At 37.8% G+C, this 25,880-nt stretch overlaps 1 protein-coding gene and 1 pseudogene across 9 annotated transcripts in view; both read right to left on the bottom strand.

Annotated features, from left to right (window-relative positions):
• NKAIN2 (sodium/potassium transporting ATPase interacting 2) overlaps positions 1-25,880 on the bottom strand; it is a 1,166,031-nt gene that overhangs the window by 818,066 nt on the left and 322,085 nt on the right. The window lies entirely within an intron of this gene.
• Positions 23,409-23,517, bottom strand: LOC127493387 (U2 spliceosomal RNA; annotated as a pseudogene).

Consider the following 25,880-nt stretch of genomic DNA (forward strand, 5'->3'; position numbering starts at 1 on the left):
CACAATAGCTACAAAAACAATCAAATACCTTGGAATAAACTTAACCAAGGACGTTAAAGATCTCTACGATGAAAATTACAAAACCTTAAAGAAAGAAATAGAAAAGGATACCAAGAAATGGAAAAATCTTCCATGCTCATGGATTGGAAGAATCAATATCATCAAAATGTCCATTCTCCCAAAAGCAATTTATAGATTCAATGCAATACCAATCAAGATACCGAAGACCTTCTCAGATCTGGAAAAAATGGTGCTGCAATTTATATGGAGGCACAAGAGACCTCGAATAGCTAAAGCAATCTTGTACAACAAAAACAAAGCCGGAGGCATCACAATACCAGATTTCAGGACATACTACAGGGCAGTTGTAATCAAAAAAGCATGGTACTGGTACAGAAACAGATGGATAGACCAATGGAACAGAATTGAAACAACAGAAATCAATCCAAACATCTACAGCCAACTTATATTTGATCAAGGATCTAAAACTAATTCCTGGAGCAAGGACAGTCTATTCAATAAATGGTGCTGGGAAAACTGGATTTCCACGTGCAGAAGCATGAAGCAAGACCCCTACCTTTCACCTTACACAAAAATCCACTCAACATGGATTAAAGACCTAAATCTACGACCTGACACCATCAAGTTATTAGAGAACATTGGAGAAACCCTTCAAGATATTGGCACAGGCAAAGAATTTCTGGAAAAGACCCGGGAGGCACAGGCAGTCAAAGCCAAAATCAACTATTGGGATTGCATCAAATTGAGAAGTTTCTGTACTGCAAAAGAAACAGTCAGGAGAGTGAAGAGACAACCGACAGAATGGGAAAAAATATTTGCAAACTATGCAACAGATAAAGAGTTAATAACCAGAATCTACAAAGAGATCAAGAAACTCCACAAAAACAAAACCAACAACCCACTTAAGAGTTAGGCCAAGGACCTCAGTGGACATTTTTCAAAAGAGGAAATCCAAATGGCCAACAGGCACATGAAAAAATGTTCAAGGTCATTAGCAATCAGGGAAATGCAAATCAAAACCACAATGAGGTTTCACCTCACCCCAGTTAGAATGGCTCACATGCAGATATCTACCAACAACAGATGCTGGCGAGGATGTGGGGAAAAAGGGACACTAACCCACTGTTGGTGGGAATGCAAACTGGTCAAGCCACTATGGAAGTCAGTCTGGAGATTCCTCAGAAACCTGAATATAACCCTACCGTTCGACCCAGCCATCCCACTGCTTGGAATTTACCCAAAGGAATTTAAATTGGCAAACAAACAAGCGGTCTGCACCCTAATGTTTATTGCAGCTCAATTCACAATAGCCAAGACCTGGAACCAACCTAAATGCCCATCAACGGTAGACTGGATAAAGAAATTATGGGATACGTATTCTTTAGAATACTATACCACAGTAAGAAACAATGAAACCCAGTCATTTGCAACAACATGGAGGAATCTGGAACACATCATGCTGAGTGAAATAAGCCAGTCCCAAAGGGACAAATACCATATGTTTTCCCTGATCGGTGACAACTGACTGAACACCAAAAAGGAAACCTGTTGAAGTGAAATGGACACTATGGGAAACAGTGACTTGATCAGCATAGCCCTGACTGTTAATGAACAACTTAATACATTATCCCTCTTAGTAGTTTTTTAGTCTGTTCTACTTAATATGACTGGTTTAATTCTGTAATTAATACACAGTTATTCTTAAGTGTTGAAATTTAACTGAAATGTGATCCCTGTTAAACATAAGAGTAGGAATAAGAGAGGGAAGAGATGTACAATTTGGGACATGCTCAAGCTGACTTGCCCAAATGGTAGAGTTAGAAACATACCAGGGGACTCCAATTTAATCCCATCAAGGTGGCATGTACCAATGCCATCTCACTATTCCAAGTGATCAATTTCAGTTCACAATTGATCATAATGAAAGGACTAAGAGTCAAAGGGAGCACATAAACAAGTCTAGTACCTGCTAATACTAACCGATAGAATAAATAAAGGGGAGAGTGATCCAACATGGGAAGCAAGATACTCAGCAGACTCCTAGAATGGTGGATGTCCTAAACAGAACTCTGGCCTCAGAATCAGCCCTAAAGGCATTCGGATCCGGCTGAAAAGCCCATGAGAGTATTTCAGGCATGGAAATCCAAGACACTCTGGCAAAAAAAACAAACAAACAAACAAACAAAAAAAAAAACAAACAAACAAACAAAAAAAAAACTAAATGAAAGATCTCTGTGAATGAGATCCCAGTGGAAAGAACAGGTCTTCAAAGAAGGAGGTACCTTTCTCTGAAGGGAGGAGAGAACCTCCACTTTGACTATGACCTTGTCTAAACAAGATAAGAGTCGGTGAACTCAAAAGGCTTCCATAGCCTTGGAAACTCATGACTCGTGCATAGGGAGATTACTGATGCCATAAACAGGAGTGTCAATTTGTAAAGTCAACAACAGGAGTCACTGTGCACTTACTCCTCATGTAGGATCTCTGTGCTTAATGTGCTGTACATTGAGACTTAATGCTATAATGAGTACTCAAACAGTGTATTTCGCTTTGTGTTTCTATGGGGGTGCAAACTGTTGAAATCTTTACTTAATGTATACTAAACTGATCTTCTGTAAAAAAAAAAAAAAAGAAAAAAAAAAGAAATTATCAATTCCCAACTTGACTCTCACTGGGATTAAACATGACAATAGGTCTGATCTGATTTCATCATCATTTAAAAAATCATCTATTATTTTTCACTTCATGTTTGTGTGGGAGCAAACAGTTGAAATCTTTACTTAATGTATGCTAAACTGATCTTCTGTATATAAAGAGAATCGAAAATGAAGCCTCATGTGAATGGAAGGGGAGAGGGAGTGGGAAAGGGGAGGGTGCGGGTGGGAGGGACGTTATGGGGGGGAAGCCATTGTAATCCATAAGCCGTACTTTGGAAATTTATATTCATTAAATAAAAGTGAAAAAAAAGTGAAAAAAAATTAAAAAAAAAGAAAAACAAAAATCTATAGTCATCCATTTAAATTGTATACAAGTATATATTATGAACAAATGGTAAGTTATTTTACATAAATTTTTCACATTAACATTGGACTTACATACATGTGAATGGCTGAAATTAATGAAAATTATATATACATCAACAGCTTGTAATAAGTAAGAAGAAAGAATCTAGTATATATATATGATAACAACAGATTTTCATTGATGCTTATTTAGCATAGGGATACAGTGGCAAAACCACTAGCATCAGAGTTTGGGGTTGAAAGATTCAAATCCAGTCCTTACCACTAACTAAGAATCCAAAACTCGAGTTTCCCTTCTATCTGACTGCTCATGGTCTGATTTCTGCTATGCCACTCCTATGTCCAGTGTCTTAAGACTGGGTCACTTTCCCTTTTCTCTAAGTCAGTAAACATCCCCACACACTTACAATTTGTGTTCATTATCATTCTCTCTCTCTCTCTCTCTCTCTCTCTCTGATATCTTGCATGTACTTCTGTGCTCTTACTGCCTGGGAGCAATTCTCCTACAGAGGTTGGATTTCCTTTATCCAAAATGTTTGGGATTCAAAACATTTTAAATTTTGTAATTTTTTATATTTTCTGCAGTTACATTGGTAACTAAAGTAACCTCCTGGGGGGATATTAAGGTACAGTGGTTTAAGCTACCACTTGCTATGCCTGCCTTCTATACTACAGTGATGGTTGAAATCTTGGCTACTCTGCTTCCAATCCAGCTTCCGGCTACTGTGGTTAGAAAGGCACTGGAAGATAGACCAACAACGTGGGCCCCTAAAACACATGAAAGAGACCAGGATGGAGTTCCTGATTCTTGGCTTCTATCTAGCCCACACCTGTCTGTGGTGGCCATTTGGGAAGCAAACCAGCAGATGGAAGATCTCTCTTTACCGCCCCCCCTTCTGTTACTCTTTCAAATATATACATATATTTTTAAAAGATCAAATAAGCTCTCAATCATCAAGGGCTCCTGACATAAACAATAATCTTTGAAGAAGCCAAGTAATAACCTTACCTTGTTAAGTCAATATGCATTACAAATCATTCAATATCAGACTAAGTGGCTCTTTCTTAAGATTAGGAAATTATTTTTATGCTACCTGTATCATACATATATGCCAATGAATAAAAAAAAAATCTTTGAAAACAACTTCCCTAAAATCCAGTTTTATTATCATGGTTGTATTTATACCTATAGAATCAGCTTATCATAAATTTCACCCACAAAAATTTCTCTCAAGTTTTAGTAATATGAAATTATAGTAAATCAAATGTTAAGTATTCACATTCCCAAGATGTGTATTTCAAAGATGTTTTTATCAATATAGAAATACAGAGAAAAGGAGAAATGATGTGAAAGTCCTCCTACAAGGACTAGGAACATGTTTCTGTTAGTAGTTGTGTGTTTGTGTTTATGTGCAACCAAGGAAGGACATTAAGTAAAAGTGCCAATTATCCTCAGTTTATTTTCCCCTTTTTTATTGTTTATCAAGGAATTTAGCTGTTGTAATATTTTTTGGTCTGATACAAACACAAAGGATGTAATTTAATAGCTGTTGGGATTTATTACAACCTCAGCAATAGTATCTGTATATTATAAATAAATGAGAAACTGATAAATATTTAAGATACACCAGGAAAAATAAAAGAGTAAAGTGAACTTATAGCATTCAAATTTATAAAATTATCACGGACTACCAGACATACTGAATAAAATAAAGACAACAATGAAAAGTACAAGTCTAGTATATATATATATGTATAGAGTGAGCTAGAAGAGATTGCAATAGATATTCTAATCAAGTTCTAACCTTCTAGGAACAAAGCAGCCTTTCTTGAAGAATAACAACAAATACCTCTAGAAAATCTTACAGTATCTTTAATTTATAGATGTAGTGTATCAAGGAGAGATAGGAAAGATACATCAGTCTAAGTTGACTCAGATGGGATGCTCAGTGCAGGAAAGCACCCTGGATGCCTACTGCTTAGGAGGTTGCTGAGCTAGACTTGTCACCCCAGATGTACTATCCAACATAGCTCTCATGAGGGCTAATCTTTGTATCATTCCTCCTGTCCTTGAACACCCAAGCTGCATTTCCATTCTAGGTAGGTCTATAATCCCATTCTTCCCATCATTTCTCCGAGAACAATGTTTTGTCCCATGAGAAAGGCAGGTTTCCTGAATCTCTGGAGAATGTCACCACGGAAAAAAATCATGCTTTTACTAATATACTTTGGTGCTTAGATACACAGCATGCCCGGAACAGAAAGTTTTAAACTGACACAGCCTGTTATCTATTTACATGCCAACTTAGTGGAATTGCTAAGGAGATGCATCTGGAGGTGGCCTTCTTTTTGGCAGAGTCCTGAAGCACTGCAAGCAATGGCAAGAATTATGTAGTCTCCACGTGTGTCTCTCTTCTTATAAAGCTGTTGTGGTTGATTTGTTCTGAGAGGAGGAGCCTGGAGTGCCCGGGGACTGCCACAAACTTGGAGATCCTCACTGAGTGCAGATGGGATGACCTCGCATGGGTTACTGTCTTGAGGTCATCTAAGTTCATCCCACAGATATTTGGGGGTGTGGCTGACTAGGCATTGCTATATTGTTTGCTGTCATGTCATTTTCACTGTGGGAGCTCTCTCTTCCTATGTCATCAACTGTTATCTGTGAGGCACATGCCTGGAGTGACAGGCTCTTATCACTCACAAATTCACTATGGTAATCAGCGCAGGATTCTGAGAGGGGGGTATCTTTCCCATGTTTGAGCACTTAAGAGCTGTGTGCCACGCCAACTCTAGCCAAAGGAAAGACACGTACAGCACTGCTGCCATAACAAAGCAAATTCCTAGCACCTCAGCGGTTGATGGCATTCTGCAGGGGGTTCCCCACATTAGAGGATCAGACTGTGGTGTATCAGATAGTACATATGTCCTGTGCTTAGTGGGGGACTTCCTTGATTTGTTAGGTCAAGGCCGTATGCCCACATGGTGTCTCGGGAACATCACCTCTCTCGAGTGAGGAAAGATGACTTTGTTCCAAATTCTGCGATGATCAGTCCCTTCTGTGAATTTGCCGGGCGAACCAAAAGCAAAAGGAGGAGCTGAGAAGCAGCATTACACTTTTGGGCAATGTGTGCCTAACCTGGGATCACTTAGACCAAGGACAAGGACAAGGAAAGGGGCATAGGAAGGGGTTCTGTGCTCACTCTCACAGAACCGAACAGCACACAAAACACCGAGGGGCCTATTTGCCAAAATCAAGGGCGAACCTCGTTGAGTCCGACATGCTGTCTCTCTCTCAGACACATTGGCATGCCAGGTGTTGAAGTTGATTCCTTCGGTGAGGACGACTGTGGTGGGGGCAAGAGGCATGGAGTCACCACACAGACCCCGGGAGCCAGGTGAAAGCAGGCCTGCGGCAAGCAGCCTGCAGACTCATTTATTTCAGTTGCTACAGCAGCTTATATAACCAAGGCAGCCAATCCGGTCAAGGGGCGGTCTATGCCCTAACCAATCACACCCTGTTGCCAGTCAGTTTCCAAAGCCATCCAATCACAGCCTGTTGCCAGTTAGGCTCTGTTGCCATGTGGTTTCTGAAACCATCCAATCACAGCCTATTGCCAGGCAGGCTCCGTTGTCATGTGGTTTACGAAACCATCCAACACAGCCAGTTGCTAGGCAGGCTCCATTACTAGCAGCCATCTTGGCATGGTCTTCTCATTCCACCACATAAAGCTACCATTATTCAGTCATAGGAGTTCCACCTTGATAATTCTCTACTCCTAAGAACTCCCCAAAGACCCTATTCCAAACACCACAGTTTAATGTAATAAACTTCAACCTTCTTAACACCTTCTAAAAGAGTTTCAAACTGAACAAGCCTTATCCAAATCACAGCTCTTGGCTTATTTTTGTAAATACCACAAACGAATGGCATGCAGTTATTTTTGTCTTAAATGCAATAAACACTTTTCAAAACTTCTGAAAATATTAAATATCATGAAAAACTTTGAAAATAATCTAAAGAACTTCTTTGGACTACTATTAAAATATATGGAAGATACCAGTTCTTCAATCTGCTGTTCTGCAAATTAGCTTGATTAACTTCATGGACTGTGGTGTGAGGTTCAAATCTGGTATTGACATTTAGTAGCTGCATGGCTTAGATCAAATTACTCATACCCTCTGTGCTATAATTTCCTTATTATTAAGATAGCAATAATAGCAAACATATCACAGGGTCAATGTAAGGGTTAATAGGTTAACTTTTGTAAAGTGTTACCAGCAATGCCTGAGACAAAGCTGTTATTTTAATTAGTACTTGTTGATTTTAATACAGATTTAACTTTAAGTGCACAGTGAATTCCTAAGAGATTATTTTCAGCATGGCAAAATTGCACTCAAAAGCAATAAATGATAAAGTCTAAAAATACAAATAGTTCATTCATGCAGAAAAATGTCACAGATGCTTAGCTTTGTACAGGAATAGTTGATTAATTCACACTTTCAAGATCTGCCCCTGAGCCCCATTTTAAAAGGTGCCACTCTACAAATCTGATAAGACGCTATTCTATTCCAACAGTTCACAAGTTAAATGAAAATGAAATTAAGCATACTGGGGCAAAAATGAAATTAGTGATTATATGAATTAAAATGCAAAATAAAGGACTATGAGCCTCAATGGTAAGGTATTTTTCACAATTTGTTAAACTTTTAGTTTTTCATATTCAAGATAAGCAAATTAAGAATTTTAAAATTTGGTACATGAAATATGAAATTCATCACATTTCTAGTGAGAAAACCAATTTTATGTTATTTGGCTACTACATTGATAAAACTTATTAAACCCAGGAATTGGTAATTTTAAAAGGCCTCAGAGAAGATCAAATAGATGCTTTGTACGACCATGTACAGCATGCAATCCTCTTATAGTGAAGTAATTTATATTGAATTTATCCAAATTTCTATCAAGTCTCTTCTGTGATTTATGAGCTTTCAATAGTTTACATGAAGCAAATTAGAGAAAGGATGAGCAGATATAAAAAGTCACAAAAGTAAAGTGCATGAATGAGAGAATAATCACTAAAAACAGCTGATTATTTTAAAAGCTGCTGGGTAGTGTAGGTATGTGTACGTGTGCATGCATAAGCACACAGTGTCCTAAAGTATTCCAACAATACAGGAGGCTCCTATCAAAGTTCAGAATGAAAGCCTTGGGTTGTATAAAATAAGTTCAAGATGTCTCAAGTACATTTTCTCGTAAAAGAGAGATGACAGCTACTGTTATTTATTACTTAACTAAATGTCATGTGTGTAAGTGTTTTATATGCATGCATTCAGGAAATAATTATAAGGTGACTTCTAAGCAATTATTTAATTTTTGCATGCCATATCCTAAATAGGGTTTGTGACTCCCATTTGCAATGGAGGAAATCATGGGTGAGGTACATACGATTTATGTAAGATCACATAGTGGTAGATAGTAGAACTATAATATGACTTCAGGTCTCTTTATTAGAGAGTTGGATTAGTAAGGATTTAGTAAGGATTTTCAGGGGGTAAGTCTAAATTTCAGAAAAGTACACTTTCTTGAATACTAACTTGAACCAACTCTTAATCATGAGCAGCTCCACATACATGAGATGGTCATGCATTTAGCGAATTTTTGTAAAGAAAAGTCACTCTATTCCTATATTAGAACCATCAACTCTAGTCAATGATCCATTTGTCACCTGCATAAGTTCCATCTGAAGTAGAAAGCTAGGTAGGGTACATTACTTTGCTCCATCCCCTTTTGACTTTGTCTTTTGTTTATTAATCTGGTCATAAACAGCCTAGTAGGACAGAAGTCTTCAATCCAGTAATTATCAATGCTATCATAAAAAGCCATTGAAATAAACACAAATGAAAAGGGTCCATGGGGAATATAAATCATAGCAACTCCCTCTACCATTTTTTTTTTTTAAAGATTTTATTTATTTGAGAGGCAGATTTACTGACAGTGAGAGAGACAGACAGAAAGGTTTTCTATCTACAGGTTCACTCCCCATATGGCCCCAACGGCCAGGTATTGAGCCAATCTGAAGCCAGGAGCCTCTTCTGGGTCTCCCAGGTGGTGCAGAGGCCCAAACATCTGGGCCATGTTCTATTGCTTACCCAGGCCATAGCAGAGAGCTGGATCAGAAGGGGAGCAGCCCAGGAGTAGAACCAGTGCCTTTATAGGATGTCGGCACTGCAGGAGGAGGATTGACCTACTGTGCCACAGCACTGGCACCCCTGCCATTCTTAATCCAAGCATTTTGGACCTCTTTTCATTGAGAGACTTACCAGCTCATAGAATTGACATCCTGCCTCAACTTTAAAGATACGCATTCTGGTTGGAATCTTTTTGTTGCAGTCAAAATCTCATTCTCCTATCATTTACTGTAATAGATTCTTTCAGAATGGATTATTGTAACCAAAATTATGAGTACTGGATTCCAGAAATATGTAATCCCTGTAGCATTTGCTGACAGTCAGTGAAAGGATTTATAAAAGAAGAATTCACTTGTGATATTGTTGGGAAGTCTAAATGTTAAATCCTATACAGGGTCTGTCTGGGGAATGGACAACATATTGTCTCTTTTACCATTTCTAACTTTTGCATATATGGAAATAGAAACACATGGATGTGTGTATATATTCCATATATATATATATATATATATATATATATATATATTCCACTCTTCCAAGAGTGGTGGTTTTAAGATACCGTACTTCCTAAAGCATTATAGAAGAAGCATGTATATCATTGTGCTCTAGGATTCTCAGTAATATGGCTGGAGTAATAACATATTAAATACATTTTAAAATTATGACAGAAAGTTAATAATGTTTATTTCAATGACAAATTTCAGAGGTTTCAGAAAATTTCATAAAATAATTTAACTCTAGCTAATGTGAATGAAGAAAACATACTCACATGTATGCATGGACATGAAAAAAATATTAAATGTTAATCCTCCCCTCAAAAAACACAATCCAATAAGCAGTTATCTTTTATGGCATATATAGCTGCATGAAAATATTCCAAATCTTTTAATTTAAATTTCCCCTTGTGATTCTGTATTATTTATTTTAAAATTTATTTATTACCAAGGGAGTATCCATTACTATATGTTTTCCAATAGGATTAGTGCCTTGAGGACAGTAACTGAATGTTTTCTTCAATATCACTAAAGTATAAAAACTTAGCTAACAAATATTGAGATTTAACACAATATACTTAAATTAAAATCTATCTAAGAAATAATTGCAGTGCTATGGTATCCCTGGACAATACTAGTTAGTAATTTCATTCTTCATCATTCAACAGATACTAACAAATATATCATATCCAGGCTCTATTCTAGGTACAAGAATTTTTTTTAAATGTGAATAGGTAGGCTTTGTCCTCAGGATTCATGGGGCACAGAAGGAAGTGATTAAACAATTACAATTTTATAGACAAAGTTCTATGACTGGGAAAATATAGTTCACTACAGGTTCACTCTAGAGGCAAAAATCAATCAGAAATGTTAGCTCCATGAATTTCTAGAGGATGAAACGTCAAAGTTGAAAACTAAATGAGGAATAAAAGTTTGGTGAAGAAAGGACCAAAACTGCCTTTGGGCAAGAGACACACATATAAAAAGGCAAGAAGTTAGTGAGTTTAGATCCCCACAAGTGTCTTATTCAGTATGACAGAAACTGGAGCAACAATTACCAACAAGTTAATAAAGTGTCAGCTTATGCACCATTCACTGTACCAGCCTCTTCCAAAGGCTTGTGAGGTGTCCTAGTCATGGGTTCTAATGTTTGCATGAATACAGAAAAGAGTTAACCTAAATGATCTGAGAGTGCTGCCCTCGGAAACATCTCACTGCAAGGTCAGCCTTGGGAGAGCAGCTGGAAACTTGGATGTGGGAAGCAGATCCACCATCACCAAAAATGAGAAAAATTGACCTTCTGTGCCTAACCTATGGTTCACACAAAAAAGCTTATTGGTAACACTTGCTTTCCTCCAAAGAGTTTGGAATTTTGGAACAGTATAGGCGAGAGTACCTAGGTGATCAGCTCCCAAATAATGAGCTTTGCTGGTGAGCAACATTTCACCTCTGTTATTATCCACTGCTTAAGGAATTAAACACATCCTGTGTGACTCCATTGGAAGAATATTCTTGGAATTTTGTGCCTTGTTTCCTCTAGACTTCACCCAATGTATCTTTCACCTCTGTTGATTTTGTATTGTATCATTTCACTATAATATGTCATAGCCATGAAGCTGTGAATTCAAATAAATAGTGTCCTCCAGCCGGCGCCTTGGCTTAATAGGCTAATGCTACGCCTGCGGTGCCGGCATCCTGGGGTTCTAGTCCCGGTCCGGGTGCCTGATCTGTCCTGGTTGCCCCTCTTCCAGGCCAGCTCTCTGTTATGGCCAGGGAGTGCCGTGGAGGATGGCCCAAGTGCTTGCGCCCTGTACCCCATGGGAGATCAGGATAAGCACCTGGCTCCTGCCTTCGGATCAGCGCAGCACACTGGCAGCGGCGGCCATTGGAGGGTGAACCATCGGCAAAGGAAGACCTTTCTCTCTTTCTCACTGTCCACTCTGCCTGTTAAAAAAAAAAAAAAAATACTGTCCTCATAGCATATAATGAAACCTGGACTTCTTAGAAGCACCCAACACAATATGTTTCATGAAATGCTCAAAAGCTTTATTAAAAGAAGGGCTCTAAATTGTCTAACCTTTTAGTTTTACAAAATATGAAACAGCTCCTGCAGAGAGAGGAGGCCAGGAAACAGGGAGGAGTGATGTCAGTGGGGTGTATAATCAGGCGTTAAGTTGGAGATATAAACAGCAGGATAGCTTCTGCAAAGATCAAAACAAATGGTAAAATGTATAAGCATTTTTCCTAAAACTAGATCTACATGAGTTTTGTTATAAGTCAGAAATCAAAGAATTGTTGATATAATATTAAAAATAATAGACTACCTCCCACAGGAAAATAACTTCCAGAGGTGTAAAGTCAGAATAAAATGAGGTCTTTTAGAGTCTTTATAGGTCATGAACAAACTTGAATACATGCCGTTTACTTCATAATGTGTTAGATTCCTGCAACCATGAATTTCAGTAGCATTTGTCTTTTTAATCCACATTATGTCAGTGACCTTGAGAATAAGTTATAAAGGGAGAAACAAGTGGAGGTAAGTGCTGCAGGTAAAGTAATGACTTTATTTTACAAAACAGGTGTTCAGATATCTACTATGGAAAAATTATATTCTAACAGATCACTGAGTATGACTCTCAGCTTGGAAGGGAATTCTGATGGTTTCTGTCAAACCTTCAACAAAAATCACTGCAAGAAATACAGCCACAGCTCAGGAAAAAATTTCTTGCAATATTCAGTACATTAATAAATTCTCAAATATTCTAGATATTAAAATATAATTTATTGGAAACTAAAAGACATTTATGAATTACTTTACATCTAAATGAGCATTGACCCCAGACAGCTAAGGTCTGAATCCTCTGGAATTGCCTGGGAAAAAAAGGTATTGCTTTCTCTAAGGTTGTGACTCCTTCTTGGGTACCTGCTGCATACAATGATTATTGAAGACAGAGATAGAATATGACTCCTTTGCCACAATATGGGGAACATGAAACATCATCCATACCCGAGACATCCTAGTGGGACTCCTACAAAACTATTGTTTTCAAAAGGACCAGCCAATAATACACCAAAATTATATCTATGCAAAAACTCCAAAATTGGGTCTTTGCAAAAACTGATGAAGAGAGGGGATAGAGGGAGAAGAACTGGAGGGGAGCAGGGGTGTGAAGGAAGTGTGGTTGTCTTTTTGAAACTGTACCCATGGAATTAGTTAAATATGTTATCTTTATATTAATAATTTGTTTAAAATGACCTAACACAGTAAAGACAAAATGGACCAAATATATTATAAACATAATTACAGACTTTAAGGTAAACCAATTCAATTTGGGTCCAAAGTAGAACAAGAACACTTTGTTCTATGAAAGTAGGGATCAATGAAAAGCTGTAAAAACAGCAAGAGGTGTAACAAAAGAAGTACACTGGTCAAAGAAAGAAAGAAACACAACTTGGTTGAGTGAATAAAGATATTTTGGGAGTGGACATTTGGCTGAACAATTAAGATGCCCACAGTTAAATACCTGGCCCAAACTCCTGACTCCTGCTTTTTGCTAATGCAGATCCTGAGAAGCAAAAATTGGATTCCTGACAATCTCTGTGAAGAAAATATGGATTGACTTCCTGGTTCCTAATTTTGGCCCAGTCCATCCCTGTCTCACCGTGGACATTTGGGATTGAGCCAGTTGATGAGATCTTTCCCCATCTGTCTCTTTGGCTCACTATGTCTCAGAAAAAAAAAAAAAAATCTTTTACAGCAAAAGTTAACTTTGAAATATTTCTTGGAATTCTACAAATTATTGGCATTTGTAGAGTAAGTTTCTACCATTTGTGTAAGAGGAGCATTGGAAACAAAGTGAATGTCTTAGACATCTGGTAGACAGGGCTTAGAGAGAAAAGAAATGTTCTGTATGGATGTGAAAGAAGGCAATGGCCAAATGCAGAGGCTTGTCAATTCTACAGGAAAATGAAATTCTAAGTGGGTAACAGGATTCATTTGTAAGTGTTTGAATGCAGGTGTGATGGATTCAGAGCCCCCATAATATGACTAAAAAATGTTTCTGATTCTAACCCACTCAAAGGCTGCCTCTCAGGATATGAATCCAAGAGACACACGATAAGAGGTCTTAGCATTGCCAATGCTAAGCTGCGGTGAGTCATGGAAAGAATTACCCAATCCACTGTGGCTGACAAAGTTTCTATCAACATATATTCAGAGTCAGAAAGAGAAAACATATCTAAGCTTGAAAAATAAAAAGCAAGAGTTAGAAGAAGGTCAAGGAGCTCAGGGAAGGTTGCAAGCCACTGTATTACATAAAAGATTATATACAGCCTGTGTCTCCTAGTCAGAGGCTTAACACAGCCATCATGGAGCTGATTGGCTAGAAGAATCTGAAAGAAATGAGGTACTGAGATGCTCTGGGCAAAAACAGGTTCATTATTTATAGAAAATGTGATAAAGATCAATAGGACAAAAACTTACAAGTGGCCTAACTGAAGCAAAGTAGTGAGACTGTAGCTGCTACAAGTGAGAAAATAAAAATGAGGGTTAGGCTTTTAGCTGCAAAGCCTTGTGCTGACTGTGTGGCCAAAGATAAAATAGAGAGGCTAAATTTGTTAGGTTAAAATAAAAAGTCAGGGCTCTCTCTCTCATTTCCTAAATCAGGACTCAATGCCACTTTGTACTAGGGAATTCACAACTTTCAGTATTTAAATGTCATAAAAGACAGGCACATTCATTGGTCAAAGCTTAAGCTAGCATGAAAACTGAGGTCACTGTTTATCAGGGACCATCTGGAATTGGGTATGAGTTCCAGAAGGGGAAGGACGCCTCCAAGCCTGGCTGCTGAGCTAGAGCAGCCATCAGTGATGCCCTCAGTTGAGGCAGGTGGCACCTGCTGGCAGCACTCGGTAAAAATAGTAACATCACCTCTATGTATGGCCCTCATTCATTCATCTACACCTGAGCCATATCGCCACGGGAAAGCTGGAACTAAGGAAGCCACAAACCCAATGTGGAACGAGCTACAGGTCACCCGTCTCATTAGACGCTGGGAGATGCTTCTGTGCTCCAACCTGTCTTTTTCCGATGCTTCCATTGACTACACTATTGAAAATTCATACGCAATTATAGAAAGGCAATGTGGTTGTTCTCCTAAATTATTTGAACATAGTGCATTTCACACACTCTTGAGGGGAAGGACTGTGGCAGTTAGACTGTCCAGCTGACTCACACATACGACCCCTCTAATGAAGGCAGCCAGTGTTCCTGTCTCTCACTCAGAATTCCCATGAACTCAGCGACTTTAAGCCAGAAATTCTAATGAAGACATATTTACAGGTGAAAATATTGCTAGGCCACTGCTCTGCGGAATTGAGCAGACTGTGAACAATTTCTTGAGAAAATGTTAAAAGGACCTAATAAAATCTGATAGAACCTGAATGATAAAGCTGAAATGCCATGTATAGTAGAATGTCCACCAACAATGTGGCAGTCAGCTGTGTTTGCAGAATGCTTCCTTAGAATGCTTAAGATGACAAAAACAGAATGCCTTGATTCCTATGTATAACAGAATACAAAAGGAAACAAAATATTAATACCATGGTCTATTTTGAAGGAAGGTAAATAAATTTGGGGGAGTTGCTGTGAGAGCAAAGCCCGATTAACCCAAGAATGAGTCTACCCTCAGCTATGGCTAGGCCAATGAGAGCCTTCACCCATTCCCCACTTCTCAGGAAATGCCTCCTCTTTTCTTTTCCCTGAATTGCCAGGCACCCTGCCCCTCAGAAAAATATAAATATCTTGGTTCTCCTGGCTCCATTCCTCTGAATAAAACATTGAATTATCCCTGAAAATAATTTCAAAGATTCAGTAGGCAAGGAAATATCTTTTATGAAGTTCAAATAACATTAATAACACAATGTCCCTGCTAGCCATTGTGTCCCCCCAAGACTTCCCATAAAACAAAGCTAGAATGTGTATTTTCCCAGAGCACATTAGGACATGCACAATCACAAATACCATGAAAAGAACAAGAGCCAGGCTTATCAAAGAGTCTTTTATAATCATTAGCGGAGACAAAGTTGTTTAAATTATTTTAGGCCTTTCATTGACATATGAAATGTTGCATGTAATCTCCAACTCACGCTAATTGAAATTCAAGAAATTAGGCTAATATTTATTGGAAGCTGACTTTGTATCTAGCATATTAAACCATCTTTCCTAAGTCAAGTGCTGCCATAACAAACTTCATTTCTCTTACCTTCATATTCATTCTATGTTGGTATAATTATAAATACTGTTGTGATTCAGTGGTTAGTGTGGGAACTGGGCTGCCTAGGTTCGTATCCTAGATCTTCTGTTAACTAACTACCTAAATTTCCTAAACTCTGATTGTCTCAGTTTTCCCAAATATAGTTGGAGAATAATAACATCTATTTCATAAAGTTATATTATGGCTAACGTGAGTCAAGACACATAAAGATTTAACACAGTTCTAGGCACACAACACTAATATCTTCTCTTTGTATGCCCATTTACTCCGCTGCTCTTTCTTGTTACCTACAGCACAACGAAACAGATGCCCAATAAACATTTGCTAAATGGATGGATTTACTTTAATCCACATGCTAGCTCCTCGAGGTAGATATCATTATTCTTGGTTTGGAGGAACTCGTCTCCTCAAAAAAGAAGCTAGTCTCCAGCAGATGAAGATTTACAACCAGGAGGAGTAGACAATCTTACTGATGCTTTCTCACTGTACCACACCAAGGAATTGAACATAGTATAAGGCCTTCGTATTCAAAAACAACGGCATTAAAGATTTACTGGAGGAAATGTTCAACAAATACAGCTCAGCACAAAGGGTTTTTATGTTCTGTTTCATTTGCGAGATTCTTATTGTAATTCAGTAATTAGGTATCTCATCCTCAGACTTGTATTTCCAGTGTTTGTTCATAATGAGTACATCCAAGTAAAGTGCAATGAGAACCAGGGTTTTTCACAAAGAAATGTGGTCCAAAAAAAAAAAGGGAAGACTGTGGAATGAAAAGGAAAGGCAGGAACAAAAGGAGAAACAAATATAGACAGACTTGGAAGAATGGGCTCCACAAAATGATGAGTTATCATGCTACCATACTAATGCGCATCTTAGAAAAGGTCGAGATGTGGTTCAAAAAATAAACTTATGCATGCTAGGTCTGTTCTAGGAAGAATGCCCAGCTGTAAAATTAATGTCTCACCTAATTTGTAAGCCCACCCAGGACCCCAGAGAGAAGAACTTGGATGAGGCTAAATGGAGCTGAGTAGCTGACAAGGAAACAGATTAAAAATATAAGGAGACATGTGATGCTCATGAAAAATGCCCATTACAGGATGCCTCTGTTATATCTCACACATTGGTCAGAGGAAAAATACTCTTTTGGTCTAAGAAAGTGGCTTAGATTGACAAATAACGGCATATTGCATTTAAGATGGTATCAAGCTGGGAAGCTGAATATTTACTGTTTTTAACACTCATGCAAAAAAATGCAGCGCAGTTGATATGTACTTTCAAGTTGCATCAATGCATTTTGAGATCGCTTCCTTACAATATGCTCTGCACTAAAAGGATTATATGCTTTCCTGCTTATTAAAGTGGTTACAGAAGCTAAAGGAAGTCTATTCTAAATAACAAGCTTTTTACATATAAACACATACGGCTAAATCATATGTTATAATTTTATTTTTACAATTAAGCCTTGCTGTTTCTAGTTCTCAAATTTATAATGGTCTCAGGACCTGTTTATTGCTGAGAGGTCATTACCATACTATTTATAAAGACTTCATTCTAATTCTAACGTGTATATGCATCTATGAGCTATGAATCAAGATCCATAACTCTTTTCTAATAACTCTATAGTGGCTGCTGGAAGTGCACTCTAGGTAAGTACACTTTACTGCTCTGCCAAGGCAATTAATTATCTAAAGCAGTGCATTTCCCTGCCAGTGCAATGAGAAGCAACATTCACTAAAAAAAAGGGAGGCACAGCAGTGGTAGATGAAAACAAAGGGCACCACACTTGAGAATATGCTTCAAGAATCAGATAACAATTATCTGAAAATTTTATATCTATAAGTAGATAGATGATCATAGATAGCTATAAAATGGGAAAAATCTAAGGTGATACACTCATGCATAGTTTTCACTGGGGCAAGTACTTCATGTTCCTGGGCAGTGAAACATGGAAAAGTCAGTCAAAATGTTGAGCCCACAGAGGTGCTAATTGTACAAAGCTAAGCCATCTGTAGCTTGAGCTCTTATCTTCCCCATGTCCTATGCTTTATTCCTCTAATGTTCATGAACACTTGAAGAATGCAGATCCATATATACTGCTATGTGTATATGTTACATTTACCCAGACATGCACATTTGCTCTATTAATGGAAACTGAGAGCTGCTTAATTATGTATTTGTATATGAGAATTTGAATGTACATTAACTAAGTAAATAATTATGCAAGTGCGTATAATGTGACACCAGAGTAGAGCAGAAAAGCAACAATACACAGTGGAACAAACAGGCATCTTCATCCATTGTTGTCAGTACAACAATATATCTGAGTTCAGGAAAGTAATACACAGCAAAAATTGACACCTTAGAGCTGGGGAGGCTGTAGTCCAAGATCGTGGCACCTGCCTGATGAGGGCCTTTTTGCTGTGTCTTCTCATGGCATAAGGTAAAAGAACAAAGAGGGGAAAACACCATGTCCTTGTTCAGCAGAATGGAAGAAGCAAATAGTTCCCACCCAGCTCTTATATACGGGCACTAATTTCAATCATGAGAGTTTCACTTTCATGAGTTAATCATCTCTGAAAGGCTCCACCTCTTAACACTATCACATGGGCAATTAATTTTCAACATCTGAATTTTAGGGGACACTTTCGGAGGTAGCATTGGCTTAGCATTTAATATGTCTGAGTAAGCAGCAGCTGATGTAGACGTATACTACGTGTGGAAAGGCAGCTAGCGGCTCATATCCTCAGTGAAGTCACTGGAGTTTCTCAGTTTGATGTGAGGAAGGAGTGTGTGTCTGTGTGTGTGTGCGTATGTGTGACTGATGAGAATGAAGAGATAAAGAAGAAATGCAGCAGCAGGTGGTATAAGAGATTAGAAATTAAAAAATATTGTGAGATCTTTTGCAGAAATGGCAAAAGGCTATATTCTGAAATTATGAATAAAAGCATTTTGGGGGTGACAGAATAAAAATGTAAAAATCAGTCTATGGGATTTTCATGGTTCAATTTTTGGTTCATTGAAAAAAAATTAGGACCAGTTCACTATTAAGGAAGGGAAATACGGATATAACTACATTCTAAAGCTTTGAGACGGACTGCGAATTTCTCAAAAGCAGGCAGGTAATCTAGTATGTCCAGCTAAGTCACAGATATAATACTCATGAGTATCAGCAACAGAGAGATAGAGAATACAACAAACCAGTAAACCAGATAAGAGAGCATTTCCTTTTCATAGACTCTCAATACTGGAAACTACTTTAACATCTTACCGATTTCTGGTTTAAAACAATAATGCTAACTGCACACATTTATTCAGTCTTTATTACATAAGTGGCAGTCTTTTCTTTGTAATTTTCCAGATATATTTTAAAGCTTTTTTACTCATAAAATGAAAATCAAAACAATAGCTATACAGACCTGCAACAAGAACAAAAATATATTTAATGAGTAATTTGGGATCCAATGAACAAAAAATATAAATTTAAGGTATTATTATTAATTTACATTTTAATCCATTATGATTAATTCCACTTATTAATACTTACTGGAAAATCTAATTTTACTTTGTTAAAGTCAGAACAATCCTTTTTTTATTCATTTATTTAAACTTTTATTTAGTAAATATAATTTTCCAGAGTACAGTTTATGGATTACAATGGCTTTTTCCCCCCATAACTTCCCTCCCACTCCCACCCCTCCCATCTCCCGCTCCCTCTCCCATTCCATTCACATCAAGATTCATTTTCAATTATCTTTATATACAGAAGATCAACTTAGTATATATTAAGTAAAGATTTCATCAGTTTGCACCCAAACAGAACATAAAGTGTAAAATACTGTTTCAGTACTAGTTATAGCATTAATTCACATTGGACAACACATTAAGGACAGAGATCCCACATAAGGAGTAAGTACACAGTGACTCCTATTGTTAACTTAACAATTTGACACTCTGTTTATGGCGTCGGAAATCTCCCTAGGCTGTTGTCATGAGTTTCCAAGGCTATGGAAGCCTTTTCAGTATGCTGACTTCAATCTTATTTAGACAAGGTCATAGTCAAAGTGGAAGTTCTCTCCTCCCTTCAGAGAAAGGTACCTCCTTCTTTGATGACCCGTTGTTTCTACTAGGATCTCACTTGCAGAGATCTTTCATTTAGGTTCTTTTTTTTTTTTTTTTTTTTCCAGAGTGACTTGGCTTTCCCTGCCTAAAATATTCTCATGGGCAATTCAGCCAGATCCGAGTGCCTTAAGGGCTGATTCTGAGGCCAGAGTGCTGTTTAGGACATCTGCCATTCTACGAGTCTACTGTGTATCTGCTTCCATGTTGGATCGTTCTCTCCCTTTTTGATTCTATCAGTTAGTATTAGCAGACACTAGTCTTGTTTGTGTGATCCCTTTGACTCTTAGACCTATCAGTGTGATCAATTGTGAACTGAAATTGATCACTTGGACTTGTGAGATGGCATTGGTACATGCAATCTTGATGGGATTGTATTGGAATCCCCTGGCACATATCTTTTTTTTTTTTTAACTTTTATTTAATGAATATAAATTTCCAAAGTACAGCTTATGGATTACAATGGCTTCCCCCACATAACGTCCCTCCCACCCGCAACCCTCCCCTTTCCCACTCCCTCTCCCCTTCCATTCACATCAAGATTCATTTTCGATCCTCTTTATATACAGAAGATCAGTTTAGCATACATTAAGTAAAGATTTCAACAGTTTGCTCCCACACAGAAACATAAAGTGAAAAATAATAGACGATTTTTTTAAATGATGATGAAATCAGATCATACCTATTGTCATGTTTAATCCCAGCGAGAGTCAAGTTGGGAATTGATAATTTCTTTTTTTTTTTTTTTTTTTTTTTTTTACAGAAGATCAGTTTAGTATACATTAAGTAAAGATTTCAACAGTTTGCACCCCCATAGAAACACAAAGTGAAATACACTGTTTGAGTACTCATTATAGCATTAAGTCTCAATGTACAGCACATTAAGGACAGAGATCCTACATGAGGAGTAAGTGCACAGTGACTCCTGTTGTTGACTTTACAAATTGACACTCCTGTTTATGGCATCAGTAATCTCCCTATGCACCAGTCATGAGTTTCCAAGGCTATGGAAGGCCCTTGAGTTCTCTGACTCTTATCTTGTTTAGACAAGGTCATAGTCAAAGTGGAGGTTCTCTCCTCCCTCCCTTCAGAGAAAGGTACCTCCTTCTTTGATGACCTGTTCTTTCCACTGGGATCTCACTCACAGAGATCTTTCATTTAGGTGTTTCTTTTTTTTTTTTTTCCAGAGTGGCTTGGCTTTCCATGCCTGAAATACTCTCATGGGCTTTTCAGCCAGATCGGAATGCCGTAAGGGCTGATTCTGAGGCCAGAGTGCTGTTTAGGACATCCACCATTCTAGGAGTCTGCTGAGTATCTCGCTTCCCATGTTGGATCACTCTCCCCTTTATTCTATCAGTTAGTATTAGCAGGTACTAGACTTGTTTATGTGCTCCCTTTGACTCTTAGTCCTTTCATTATGATTAATTGTGAACTGAAATTGATCACTTGGACTGGTGAGATGGCATTGGTACATGCCACCTTGATGGGATTAAATTGGAGTCCCCTGGTATGTTTCTAACTCTACCATTTGGGGCAAGTCAGCTTGAGCATGTCCCAAATTGTACATCTCTTCCCTCTCTTATTCCTACTCTTATGTTTAACAGGGATCACATTTCAGTTAAATTTCAACACTTAAGAATAACTGTGTATTAATTACAGAATTAAACCAGTCATATTAAGTAGAACAGACAAAAAAACTAGCCCTGGCACATTTCTAACTCGACCATTTGGGGCAAGTCCGATTGAGCATGTCCCAAATTGTACATCTCCTCCCTCTCTTATTCCCACTCTTATATTTAACAGGGATCACTTTTCAGTTAAATTTTAGCACCTAAGAATAAATGTGTGTTGATTACAGAGTTCAACCAATAGTATTAACTAGAACAAAAAAAAAATACTAAAAGGGATAAAGTATTAAATTGTACATCATGCTGAGTGAATTAAGCCAGTCCCAAAGGGACAAATATCATATGTTCTCCCTGATCGACGACAACTAACCAACCACAAAAAAGGAAACCTTGTTGAAGTGAAAAGGATGCTATGAGAAACAGTTACTTGATCAGCCCTTGTCCTGACTGTTGATATACAATTTAATGAGTGGCACTCTTATAAGCACTCAAACATACTAACTTACAGAATTTCATTTTTGTAAAATTTGTGTTGGGACCAGTATTCTGTTGCAGTAGGTTAACCAGGCATCTGCAGTGCCAGCACTCCATATGGGCACGGATTAAAGTTTCGGCTGCTCCACTTCTGATCCAGCTCCTTGTTAATGTTTCTTGGAAATCAGCAAAGAATGGCCTAAGTATTTGGGCCCCTGGCACCCACATGGGAGACCTGAATGGAGTTCCAGGCTCCTGGCTTTGGCCTGGCCCAGCTCTGGCTTTTGTGGCCATTTGGGAAGTAAACCAACAGATTGAAGATATCTGTGTAACTCTGCCTTTCAATAAAACAAATCTTTTTAAAAAATTGTATACAATAGGTATCACTGTAATGCCATTTTATTAGTAAGGAAAATGAAGCACAGGGAGGTTATGTGACACAGGTGCTAGGATGTATTTTTATTGCCAGGAATGAGAGTTCAAAAAAGTTTACAATACTGCTCTATTCCATTCAAAAAAATATATTTGTTATATATTAGTTTATCTTACTTTCTTGAGCAATTGCATATCAAATATCCTGAAGTAGGACTGATTACAATGAAAAAAATATAAGCTTGCATATATGGCTCTTAATAATCTCAGTAATTAGCTGCAAGCACCAATGTTTAATGTTTCCATTCAGGGCCAGCCCTGTGGCAGAGTAGGTAAGGCCACTGCCTGTGGTGCAGGTGAAGATTCAAGTCCTGGCTGCTCCACTTGCAACACAGCTCTGCTACTGTGCCTGGGAAGGCAGTGGAAGAAGGGCTTGAGCTCCTGTACCCACGTGAGGGAACTGGAAGAAGCTCCTTGCTCCTGGCTTCGGACCATTGCAGTCCAGCCCTGGCCATTGCAGCCATTTGCAAAGTGAAAGAATAGAGGAAGATCTCTCTGTTTCTCCCATTTTCTCTGTGACTCTGCCTTTCAAATAAGTAAATCTCAAAAAGAAGTTACCATTCATAGAATAGCTAAGACTTTTTGACTCTGGACTGCTCCCTCACATATAACAATTCTATTCCCTACAACAATTTAATTAGGTAAGTAATTCTCAAAAATATAACTGGTAGAAAAAATAGTTCTCATTAGTGATTAAATAAATGATATTTAAACAGCATGGAGCCATTAATGGCATATTAGCATTGCAAAAATAAAATGTACTTGGTTTAATATACCAATATACTAGTACTCTTATTACTATTTATTAAACTGATAAGAACAGATACTACACTTGATCTTAGCCAAAAGGCTGAGAAATTATTCTTATTACTACTTTATTAATAGTGTGCTCATAGGTAAGTTACTTCTTGTCTCCTGAGTTTAAGTTCTTTTAGTTAATTTCTTCAATTCATTTTTTAAAATTTATTTGAATGAGCACTATATAAGAGCCTACACTACCGATGACCAAAATCTTTTTGGACTTTGGAATATAATTATGAATCCACAGCCATAAAAGTGGTCATTAATGCCGGCGCCACGGCTCACTAGGCTAATCCTCCACCTAGCGGCGCCAGCACACCGGGTTCTAGTCCTGGTTGGGACACCGGATTCTGTCCCGGTTGCCCCTCTTCCAGGCCAGCTCTCTGCTGTGGCCAGGGAGTGCAGTGGAGGATGGCCCAAGTGCTTGGGCCCTGCACCCCATGGGAGACCAGGATAAGTACCTGGCTCCTGCCATTGGATCAGCGCGATGCGCCGGCCACAGCGTGCCGGCCGCGGCGGCCATTGGAGGGTGAACCAACGGCAAAGGAAGACCTTTCTCTCTGTCTCTCTCTCTCTCTTACTGTCCACTTTGCCTGTCAAAAAAAAAAAATTAAAAAAATTAAAAAGTGGTCATTAATAATATTCTGTTCCTGAAATTCTATACCAAGGAAATATATAACATTTTGGAGAAATATACAAATGCAAAAATACACGAGACACAAAAGTACTGTCACAATATTTGTAACACTAATAAAATGTCCTATACTAGCAGATTACATATCAATGGTAATTTCCACATTAGAATGATACACTAAAACTAATAATTAATGATCTTGACCATGAACTTTAAGTCTTGACCCTAAATGTGGAAAACAGTTAGGCCTAATATTAAATGAAAAAAAAATAGATTAGCAAGTGCTTTATGTGTGTGCTTATCCTTTTCTAATTTTTTAAAAAATTTATTTGAAAGAGTTACAGACAAAGAGGCAGGCGCACACACACACACACACACACACAAATCTTCCATAGGCTGGTCTACTCCCCAAATGGTAGCAACAGCCATGTCAGGGCCAGGCAAAATCCAGGAGTCTGGAAATCCATCCAGGTCTCCCACAAGGGTGTGGGGACCTAATCACTTTGGACCATCTTCTTCTGCCTTCCTGGGTGTACTAAAAGGGAGCTGGATCAGTGGTGGAGCAGCTGGGACTGGAACCTGTGCCTACTGGGAATGGGCAGGAGGCAGCCCAACTCACTGTGCCACACTACCATCTCCATGTGCTTATTTTTTGATAGATATTTACATAATATGGTAATAGACAAGGCTAGTTTGGCTAACAGATTAGACAGAACAGTCTTAAACTTAGGATCGTAGTTTTTTCATTGGTAGAAATGTGTTTATTACCATTACCAAGGGTGTCTCAGTTTATACATTATATTTGCATTGAAACAAACATGGTGATATCCATTTTCTGTTAGTTTTTCCCCAACTTCTCTTCCCTATTCTTACTTTACTCACAAGAAAGATGCAAAATCAATAAGGATATTTTAAATGGTAGAGGTTAACTACAGACATCATTTCTGTATTATTTTTAAAATATCCAGAAATTAAATTTTTGTTGAATATTTGTGGACTCACTTCTAAGATTTTTATAATGAGGGGGTCTTTAAAACTTTTGTGAAAATTTAATCAATTTTTTGAATTTATGAAAATTTTTATGTAAAAAATCATGCAGTGATTCCAAAGTTTTTGCACCCAAATAAATTTATCTTTAACTAAATTTTTCCCAAAACTTTATGAGAACCCCTTACAGATATCTTCTTTGGCAATATTAGCTCTTTCTACATAAGGTTGCTAAGTACTGAGTAATATAAATCATTTGTAGGTAGTCCTTGGGCATAATATACCTTGTTATATTTAAATTACTCTTTTAAAAAACACAGGAAGGAATATTTGAACAATTCTCCATTTACTCTTTGAATATGAAACCTGTCTCCCTTTGCAAAAAGACATTAATAGTGTGAAAAGTTTCCCATCATGTAAATTACAGCACAGTTAATGAAATCCCCACTACAGATTCACATACATGATTTCTGACAAAGAGAGAAAAAAGACTTTTTGACAAAGTTTTGAAATGAGGCCTTATTTCCACCTTACCCATAAAAGCTGTGGAGGTTAATGAGAAAGATTATGTAATAACATTCTAAATTGTTTAGGATCGAAACATTATAAGCACCCATAAAAAAGTCATTACTACAAGAATGATTTTCCCTCTCTCTCATGTATGAAACAGTAGTGTTGGATTCTTACTAAGCTTCAAGATATGTTACGCAGACTTACTTTTCCAATATCTAAACTGTGCAACAATTTGTGAGCAATCTTAGCCAATCACAGAAATAAATATTTAAAGCAATTTCCTAAATCCT

Source organism: Oryctolagus cuniculus, chromosome 5 (assembly GCF_051225735.1).
Source record: "Oryctolagus cuniculus isolate XC-2025 breed Fujian yellow rabbit chromosome 5, ASM5122573v1, whole genome shotgun sequence".
Lineage (NCBI taxonomy): Eukaryota > Metazoa > Chordata > Mammalia > Lagomorpha > Leporidae > Oryctolagus > Oryctolagus cuniculus.